Here is a 10,827-nt window from a genome sequence, read left to right on the forward strand (position 1 = left end):
AGGAGTCCTTATGAAGATCAGTGTCTACCTGAAGAACCTCTTAGCAAGAGTAAGTCAAACATCAGCCAGAAATGTAGATGACAGGAAAAAGCCTGAGTTTTAATTAAGAAAAGATGTAAACCACTTGGAAATGTGTTCTAGATGCATTGTTCCTCCCTGGAGAAATATAAAAGCTAAAAGAAAGCATAAGTCATACATTTCCAAGGCCAAGATAATCATGATATTGCACTCTCTGCGTTACTTTCCACAGTGCTGGTTCAGATGCATAGAAAGGATAAAACCCAGCTAAGTGAGGGTCTCTGATGAAATGTAGTCCTCACAAATTTGCATGGAAGAAGCATCAAGTTTTGGAGAAGCACAGAAAAGAAATAGGTTACATCAACATTTCATTGTGTGGTCCAGGCAATGGGTGCTATTCCCTGGGGGGTTGTGTGGGGCCCTGAGCTAAGGCCTGCTCAACCTTACTCAGAATCCTTCTTTCCCAGTAAATGAGCACGAATTTCCACCTTACCAAAGTCAACAGACAGCCACAGTTTCAAAGACATTTTTTCCACGAACATAGTGGATTGCAGTAAGGAGTGTCGGCCAAGCCTCCTCCTCATCATCTTGGCATTTATGACTTGAGTTTCAGCAACATTTTGGGTAAAATGAGTTCATCTTTTATTTTCTACTCTCCTCATTTTCTGCTACTCCCAAGCTCACAATTTCTCTAGTTCCCTCTCTCCTGGCTCTGATTCCCCCAGCACCTCAGGCCAGGTCTTCTAAGACAGACTTCTCTTGCAGCCAATGCTCGGGCTATCAATCCCAGACTGTTAAAAACAGACCCTGTTCTGCTGCTTCAGTCCTTAAAGAATAAGAGATGAGATCATTTTCTGCCTGGAGAGTGAATCTAGACTGAGTGATTGACATTCGTGCATTCGATTGCAGAAGAAACAGGTGTTAAAATGACTTCTCCCATACTATTAAATATCCTTTTCCTACCTTGATTCACAGACATGTTTCCATTCTTATGACTGCACAGGCAGCCCTGTAATTTGTCAGCTACATCCATTTTTTTTCCACCTCCTGGCAACAGTTCCTCTTCAGTTTCTGCTAAGATTATCTAATGTCTCCTTAAATTTCTGCACAAGGTGAGTGATGGAGGGATGATACTAGGAAATTAAACAGCAAGAAGCAACAAGCATGTAATTCAGTAGGACCAGAAGGCAATGGCATCAATCTATACTTTGATTTGAATTTTGGTAATGGGTTTCCTCCTATTGCTTTTGATGTACTTCGTTATGATAGCTTGATGTTACTAAGCCTTCGAGCATCAGAAATGACTTCTCAACAAAATTGAGGATGGATGGAGGGGGAGGATGGAATGTAAAGAAAGAGAGAGAATCCTAATCCTTAGAAATAAGGAAACTTCAATTGAATTCCTTTCAAATCCTTCAGTCATTGGGCAACATATAAAGTCTATGAGATGGAGACACCACAAGACATGTTGACACCTGAGCAGGCCAGCTGTTTGCAAACACGTTTAGCACAAACATCAGGAAGGAAGGCAACTCCACCTTTAAGCCCCCAAACTGGGCAAAAGAAGCAGCTGTTCAGTGGGAAGAAAGGTAGACTTTAGAGAAACCTGGGTCCTAATTCCAGCAATGACATGGAATCTCTCTCTGACTTTGAACACATTGTTTTACTTCTTGAGACCCCAGTTTATTCCTCTGCAAATTGAAGAAACTGAATTAGATAATTTCCAAGGCTTCTCGTTCTAATGTCCTGTACATGCCATTTTCCAGTCCATAGATCATGTCATCTGGAAAATCAATTTCTTACAGTTACTGCCTCCAATGTATGACACTCGGAAATGACGACACTGTGAAATGGATCCCTTGTTGGTTTGTCCTAACATTTTCTGTTTTGGAAGGGTGTGTGTGAATGCGTGTATGTGCATGTGTGGGGGGCACACGTTTATACAGGGTGGTATAACACATTCAGGTTTAAAAGCTGTGAAAAAACCAAGTGAAGCCATTGCATTCAGGAGGCTAACGATCAAAGGATCAGCCATAGAGAAACAGATTTTTGTTGCTGTTAACTACTGTGAGTTGTTTCCTGGCTCATGGTGACCCCCCATGCACAACAGGATCAGATCATTGTGATCCATAGGATTTTCATTTGACTGATTTTTAGAAGTAGATTGCCAGGCCTTTCTTTCTAGTCCACCTTAGTCTGGAAGTCCCACTGAAACCTGTTCAGCATCATAGCAACACACAAGCCTTCACTGACAGACGGGTGGTGGGTGTGCATGAAGTGCATTGGCCGGGAATTAAAGCTGGGTCTCCTACATGGAAGAATTCTACCACTGAACCATCTTTCTTTCTTGTACTTCTTATTTTCCTCAAACCACCCTTCCTCTTCCTTCCCTTCATTTTTGGAATCTGGGGGAGGACTCTACTTTAGATTGGGACCTGCTGCTCAACAGGCCTCTAGCACCAAGGTTCTACTGATGCCTATAAGGTTCACCTTGGCGTTCTTGTGGAAAGTGTATCAGACTGGAGATCGGACAAATTGGAGCAGGGGTAGACAATGATGACACCAAAAGGGTAAGTGAGCAGTTTTAATGTTTAGGTCAGTAGACTTTTTGTTGCCATCAGAAATTACCCAAAGCAAGATTCTTTAACTCTGCCTCCTCAATCTAGGGTTGGAAACATTTTGGTCTTTGCTTTCTAAAGTGTACAAAACAAAATTAGACTTTTTGAACAGATGCTTTAGCAAAGCTTACTCTTTCCCAGACTGATCCTCTGAACTTAGATGTGCTATAAATTCCTCTATATGCATGTTTCAAATAACAGGTGTTGTTTTCCTTTATTCCTACTTTTATGACATAGACAAATAATAGAAAAATAAATTCAGATCAGGGATTAAAAAAAAAAAATCATGGTACAGATTTAACCTAATGCTCTGAATTACCTTTATTTATAATGCTAACCAAAACAAAACCAAATCACTTACCATCAAGTCCATTCTGACTCAGGGCAATCCCATGTGTATCATAATAGAACTGTGCTCTGTAGGGTTTCCAATGGCTGATTTTTTTGGAAGTAGATCACCAGGCCTTTCTTTGGAGGCACCTATGGGTGTACTTGAAACATTAGTCTTTTAGTTAGTAGTGGGTATGTTAACTGTTTGCACAATCCAGGGCTCACTTAAATGCTAGACTAAGATAATTGCTATATTGAGCTTTTGCTCATTTTTATCAGTGTCCAGTAGAGTGCTAGGCATCATGGGAGGTTAAAGAATAGGAAGCAGAGATTCCAGCTTGCTATTAGGCTGATGCTAGTGCTAGAAATGAGACTTGCTGGTGCGTTGGTTGGCGGCTCATTAGAAGTCTATTTGCTTGAGATACTGAGGGCTCCTGGAAGCAGACCCAGACTAAGGAAAGAGGGACCCAGTTCTACAGACTGAATCCAGTAACAAAACCTTACTTACAGGGTGGATGAGGGGTTCTAAATTTGCCATTCTGATTTTTTTTCTGGCTGCCTTTCAATAAACTCATATTTCAGGAAGGACGTTTCTTAAATAAGGATTATTTTCCTAAGGACTCTCATAATACGTTGGGGTCACAAGGAATAGGACTCAGGGGCACATTCAAGGAGATGATGATGAATGAACGTGACAACCTTCAGGGACAGCAGCAAGTGTGCTTTGCCAAAGGGATGGGGATGATAGTACCCAACAGGAGAGGCAGCAGGGCCTGTGAAGGTACTCAGTGGAGACAGCGTGGGAGCCCACAGATGAGGCCGCCTTTGACAGGCATTGTGGGCTCAGCCACCATCCGTCAGCTGGTCATCCTGCGGTGGCTTGTGTGTTGCTATGGTGATGGAAGTTATGCCGTGGTTATTTCAAATGTTGGCAGGGGCACCCATGGTGGACAGGTTTCAGCAGAGCTTCCAAACTAAGACAGGCTGTGAAGAAAGGCCTGGAAGTCTATTTCCAGAAATCAGCCAATGAAAACCCAATGGATCACAATGGAATATTGTTCTATATAGTACTGTAACATGAGCCCCACCTAGGTTGGAAGGCACTCAATACACAGCGGCCTCAACAATGGACTCGAGCAAACCAATGCTTATGAAGATGGCACAGGACCGGGCAACATTTTCTTCTGTTGTACATGGGGTCACAATGAGAACCAACTCATCAAAAACTAACAACAACAATATGCTCAGCAGAAGCTGGACATTCCAAAAGGGAAAATAATGAATCCTGTAGACACCCCCCAGAGGTCCCCAAGGATATTCAGGGCAAGGAAGGACTGAATACAGGGAACAGAAGATACCAAGAAGCACCAAATATTATTGATAGAGGATAAGATTTTAATTTGCCCTTGAGAAGTTTATAAACTAGTTGGAAAAACAGGGCTATCATACCTGGAAAACTATGAAATCATAAAAAATAGAATGTGGCCAAGTACTAAACTGCATTTTGAGATCCTGTTTGCAATGATAAATAGTAAATAGTGACCAATAAGCAACATCATGATAAATGGAGAAAAGATTGATGTTGTCTAGGATTTCATTTTACTTGGATCCACAATCAGTATCCATGGAAGCAGCAGTCAGGAAATCCAATGCCATAGCGCATTGGGAAAATCTGCTGTAAAAGACCTTTTAAAGTGTTAAAAAGCAAATATGTCACTTTGAGGACTAAGGTGCGCCTGACCCAAGCCATGATATTTTCTTTTTTTTTTTAATAATTTTTTTTATTGTACTTTAGATGAAGGTTTACAGAACAAATAGCTTCTCATTAAACAGTCAGTACACATACTGTTTTATGACATTGGCTAACAACCCCACAACATGTCAACACTCTTCCTTCTCGACCTTGGATGACCTTTTTTTACATGAAAATACACATAGCAGAAGTTACACCATTTCAAAAGTTTCTACATGTACAAATCAGTGACATTGATTACATTCTTCCAGTTATGCTGCTATTCTCACTATCCTTTTCCAAATTATTCCATCACTATTATCTTCAACTCACTGTCCCCTAGGCTTCCCATCAAACCTTTTGAGTTGCTATTGTCAATTTGATCTCACACAGATAATTCTTTTTTTTTTTTTTGTACCTTAGATGGACGTTTGCAGAACAAATAGTTTCTCATTAAACAGTACACATATTGCCCTATGACAATGGTTAACAACACCACGACATGTCAACACTGTCCCTTCTCAAACTTGGGTTCCCTATCACCAGCTTTCCTGTCCCCTCCTGCCTTCTAGTCCTTGTCCCCGAACTGCTGTGCCTCATAGTCCTGTTTTGTTTTATGAGGCTGTCCAATCCCTGGCTGAATGGTGAACTTCGGGAGTGACTTCACCACTGAGCTAAAAGGGTGTCTGGGGGCCATACTCTCGGGGTTTCTCCAGTCTGTCAGGCCAGTAAATCTGGTCTGTTTTTTGTGAGCTAGAATTTTGTTCTACATACCTTTTCAGCTCTGTCCAGGACCCTCTACTGTGATCCCGGTCAGAGAAGTCAGTGGTGGTGGCTGGGCACCATCTAGCTGTACTGGACTCAGGCTGGTGGAGGCCGCCATGATATTTTCAATCGTCTCAGATGCATGCGAAGGCTGGACAATGAGTAAGGAAGACTGAAGAAGAATTGATGCCTTTGAATTATGGCGCTTATGAAGAATACTGAATATACCATGCACTGCCAGAAGAACAAATGATTCTGTCTTGGAAGAAATACAGCCAGAGTACTCCTTGGAAGCAAGGATGATGAGACTTCATCTCACGTACTTCGGACATATTATCAGGAGGGACCAGTCCCTAGAGAAGGACATCATGCTTGGTAAAGCAGAGGGTCAGTGAAGAAGAGGAAGATCCTCAACAAGATGGAGTGACAGAGTGACTGCAACAGTGGGCTCAAACATAGCAATGATTGTGAGGATGGTGTAGGACCAGGCAGTGTTTCATTATGTTGTACATAGGGTTGCTATGTGTTGGAACCAACTCGATGGCACCTAACAACAACAACAATTTGCAATAGTATTTCAGAAGAGTGGTAGATTGGGGACGTTGGCGTAATCCCAGTGGTTTTTGTGAGGGAGGTGGAACCTGACATGGTCTTAAAGAGTGAGTGGGACCTGTATAGGTAGAGAGTCTCATAGGTGGTGGTGAAGGGTGTCGACCAGTTATAAAGTCTTCTTCAAGGGCATTGAGCCCTTGCTATACATCATAGACTGTTACGGGTTTTCTGTGATGTATTACTAATCCTCTCAAACTGTTGTAAAGAAACTTTTATGTTCACCATTGTACAGAGGTAAAAATCCTAGGGTCAGCTAAATGAAGGGACCTACCCAAGCTCACACAGTTAGTGAGGGGAGAGCTAGGAGCCAAGCTCAGATCTGTTCCCTGAGAATAACAGGAATAATGTAAGAAAAGGAGGAGGATGGTGGTGCAACCAGTGGAAAGCCTTGGAAGCCAAGCAAGGGAATTTGTATGTAATCCTGTAGGTAAGAGAAACTCACTGGAGATGCTTTTGGGAGGAGACTAACATATTATTTCTTGTGTTTGGGCTAGTTTATCAGAAAGCAGGACAAGAAGAACCTGAAAATGGAACCTTGGTAGCGGAGTGGTTAAGAGATCGTCTGCTAACTGAAAAGTCAGTGGTTTGAATCCACCAGCTGCTCCTTGGAAAACCTATAGGACAGTTCTACTCTGTCCTATAGGGTCACTATGAGTTGGAATCGACTCGACGACAATGGGTAGCTAGCAGGTGAGGAGCCCTGATGGCACAAATGGTTAAGTTCTCAGCTGCTAACCAAAATGTTGGCAGTTCGAGCCTACCAAGCGGCTCCACAGAAGAAAGACCTGGAAATCTACTTCCATAAAGATTACAGCCAAGAAAGCCCTATGAAGAATTTCTACTCTGTCACGTATGGGATCACTATGAATGGGAATCAATTCAATGACACCTAACAAGAACAACAACTAGCAGGTGCAATTAGGAGTCTAGGCATTATGGAATTCAGAGGAGTAGTGAAACTGCAGGCCTTGGTGACTTGTTCATCATAAGGACCACAAGGCCTTTGGAGACTCAGGAGACTCACTGAGGACATGCTGCCTTCTATTTGGTGGGTCATTGTCATGGATTGAATTATGTCTCTCCAAAAAACGTGTATATCCATTTGGCTGGGCTGTGATTCCCAGTATTGTGTGGTTGTCCTCCATTTTGTGATTGTAATTTTAAACTTGTTAAACAAGATTAGGGTGGGATTGTAACACCCTTACCCAGGTCACATTCCTGAGTCAATGTAAAGGGAGATTCCCTGGGGTGTGCCCTCACCACCTTTTATCTTTCAAGAGATAAAAAGGAAAGGGCAGTGAGCAGAGAGGGGGGACCTCATACCATTAAGAAAGCAGTGCTGGGAGCAGAGTGCTTCCTTTGGAATCGGGGTCACCACGTGGAGAAGCTCCTAGTCCAGGGGAAGATTGAAGAGAAGGACCTTCCTCCAGAGCCGACAAAGAGAGAAAGCCTTCCCCTGGAGCTGACGCCCGGAATTTGGACTTTTAGCCTACTTTACCGTGAAGAAATAAATTTCTTTTTGTTAAAGCCATCCACTTGTGGTATTTCTGTTATAGCAGCACTAGATGACTAAGGCAGTCATGTTCTGGCAAAGCTGGGCCAAACTATAAGTCCAGGCCAGGCCAGTTTGAGAAACCAGGGATCCCCAAACTCCCCAGACTGTAATTGAAATTCTGACTCAGAGGATTTGTTGCAGGAATGGGCCCAGAAGTAGGCAATGGGCAGGATCAGAAAGGATCTCAGGTATCCTAGAGTCCTCCCCAAGTTCAATCACCAGATCTCAAAGGTATGGGCCAAACAGGAGATTTCTGTAGACTGGAACCAGGACTTCAAAAGCAAAGAACTGAGACAAGGGCCAAGAATTTCATTTGTCCTGCTCCAGGCCATGAGACAAAGGGACACCATCAAGATTAACATACAAAAATAAGTTGGATTCCTATAGACCAACAAAGAGAATTTTGAAAAGGAAATCAGGAAAACAATACCATTTATAATAGCTCCTAAAAAGATAAAATACTTACGAATAAAAATAACGAGGGATGTAAAAGACCTATACAAAGAAAACTACAAAACACTATTACAAGAAACCAAAAGAGACCTACATAAATGGAAAAACATACCATGCTCATGGATTGTAAGACTCAGCATTGTGAAAATGTCAATTCTACCCAAAGCGATCTACAGATACAATGTAATCCCAATCCAAATGCCAACAGATGGAAAAACTAATCACCAACTTTATACGGAAAGGAAAGACACCCCAGATAAGCAAAGCGTAATTGAAGAAAAAGAACAAAGTAAGAGGCCTCACACTACCTGATCTTAGAACCTACCATACAACTGCAGTAGTCAAAACAGCCTGGTACAGGTAAAATGACAGACACATTGACCAGTGGAAGAACATCAAAAACTCAGATGTAAATCCATCCACATATGGTCAGCTGAGCTTTCACAAAGGACCACAACCCATTAAATGGGGAAAAGACAGTCTTTTTTTAACAAATAGGGCTAGCAAAACCAGGTGTCCATCTGTAAAAAAATGAAACAGGATCCATACCTCACACTACACACAAAAACTAACTCAAAATGGATCAGAGACCTAAATATAAAGCCTAACACAATAAAGAACATGGAAGAAAAAATAAGGACAATGCTAGGGGCCCTAATACATGGAATGCATGCAATACGAACCATAACTAACAATGCACAAACACCAGAAGATAAATTAGATAATTGGGAATTAAACACTATGCTCATCAAAAGACTTCACTAAAAGAATTAAAAAAGAAACTACAGACTGGGGGGGGAGTATTGGCTACAACAAGGGTCTAATCTCTAAAATCTGTAGAATACTTCAACACTTCAAAAAGACAAATAATCCAATTTAAAAATGGGTAAAAGATATGAACAGACACTTCACCGAAGAAGACATTCAGGTGGCCAACAGACAGATGAGGAAATGCTCATGATCATTAACTATTAGAGAAATGCAAATCAAAACTACAATGAGATACCGTCTCACCTCAACATTATTGGAACTAATTAAAAAAATAGAAAATAACAAATGTTGGAGAGGTTGTGGGGAGATTGGAACTCTTATGCACTGCTGGTGGGAATGTAAAATGGTACAACCACTATGGAAAACAGTATGGTGCCTCCTTTAAAAGCTAGAAACGGAAATACCATACAATCCAGCAATTTCACTCCTATAACTATATTCTAGAGAAATAAGAGCTGTCTCACGAGTAGACATATGCATGCCCATGTTCATTGCAGCATTAGTCACAATAGCAAAAAGATGGAAACAACCTAAGTGCCCATCAACAGATGAATGGATAAAGAAATAATGGTACATACACACAATGGAATACTAAGCAACAATAAAGAAGATTGATGAATCTTCGAAACATCTCATAACATGGATGAATCTGAAGGGCATTATGCTGAGTGAAAAAAATCAATCACAAAAAGAGAAATATTGTACAAGACCACTATTATAAAAACTCAAGAAAAGGTTTACACACACAAAAAAAAAAAAACATTTTTGATGGTTAAAAGGGAAGGAAGGAGGGGAGAGGAGAAATCACTAACTAGATAGTAGATAAGTGTCAACTCTGGTGAAGACAAAGACAACACACAATATAGGGGAAGTCAGCACAACTTGACCAAGGCAAAGTCATAGAAACTTCCTAGACACATCTAAACACCTTGAGGAATCAAGTTACTGGGGCTGAGGGCTGGGGACCATAGTCTTGGGTCGATTGGCACAATATAGTTCGTAAAGAAAATGTTCTACATCCTACTTTGGTGAGTAGTGTCTGGGGTCTTAAAAGCTTGTGAGTGGCCATCTAAGATACATCTATCGGTCGCATCCTGTCTGGAGCAAAGGAGAATGAAGAAAACCAAAGACACAAGGAAAATATTAGTCCAAAAAACTAATGGGCCACATGAACCACAGCCTCCACCAGCCTGAGCCCAGAAGAACTAGACGGTGCCCAGCTACCACCACCAAGTGCTCTGACAGAGATCACAATAGAGAGTCCTGGACAGAGAGGAACAAAAATGCAGAACAAAATTCAGATTCACACACACACAAATATCAGACTTACTGGTCTGACAGAAACTGGAGGAACCCCCGAGACTATGCCCCCCGATACCCTGCTAACTCAGAACTGAAGCCACTCCTGAAGTCCACCTTTCAGCCAAAGATTAGACAGGCCTATAAAACAAGCAATAACATACGTGAGGAATGTGCTTCTTCAATCAAGTATAGGAGACCACATGGGCACACCTGCCCAAAAGCAAAGGGACAGGAAAACTGGACGAAAGGATCCAGGGAACCCGGGGTTGAGAGGGAAAGAGCGCTGAGACAGTGAGGGGATTACAACCAATGACACAAAACAATTTGTGTGTAAATTTCTGAATGAGAAACTAATTTGCACTGTAAACTTTCACCAAAAGCACGAAATTTTAAAAAAAAAAAAAAAGAGAGGAGGATGCCATCAACAGCCAGCTCCTTAGAGTTATAGTTTGAAACTTAACTGTATTTTAGTGTGGTTTCAGTCTTTGAATGTTGTTAGGGTCTATTTTATATATATGGTATCTCTAAGTTGAAATAGTCAATCAGTTGTAATACCTGTGTGTGTAAAATCGTCTAATGTTAAAAGTATCATTAATTTATTTTCCAGTGTCTAGGTTAGAATATAACTGTGTGATATATATCAAATCAATTTCATGGCAGCAGTCCAAATG

Source organism: Trichechus manatus, unplaced genomic scaffold (genome assembly GCF_000243295.1).
Source record: "Trichechus manatus latirostris isolate Lorelei unplaced genomic scaffold, TriManLat1.0 scaffold00195, whole genome shotgun sequence".
NCBI classification, from domain to species: domain Eukaryota; kingdom Metazoa; phylum Chordata; class Mammalia; order Sirenia; family Trichechidae; genus Trichechus; species Trichechus manatus.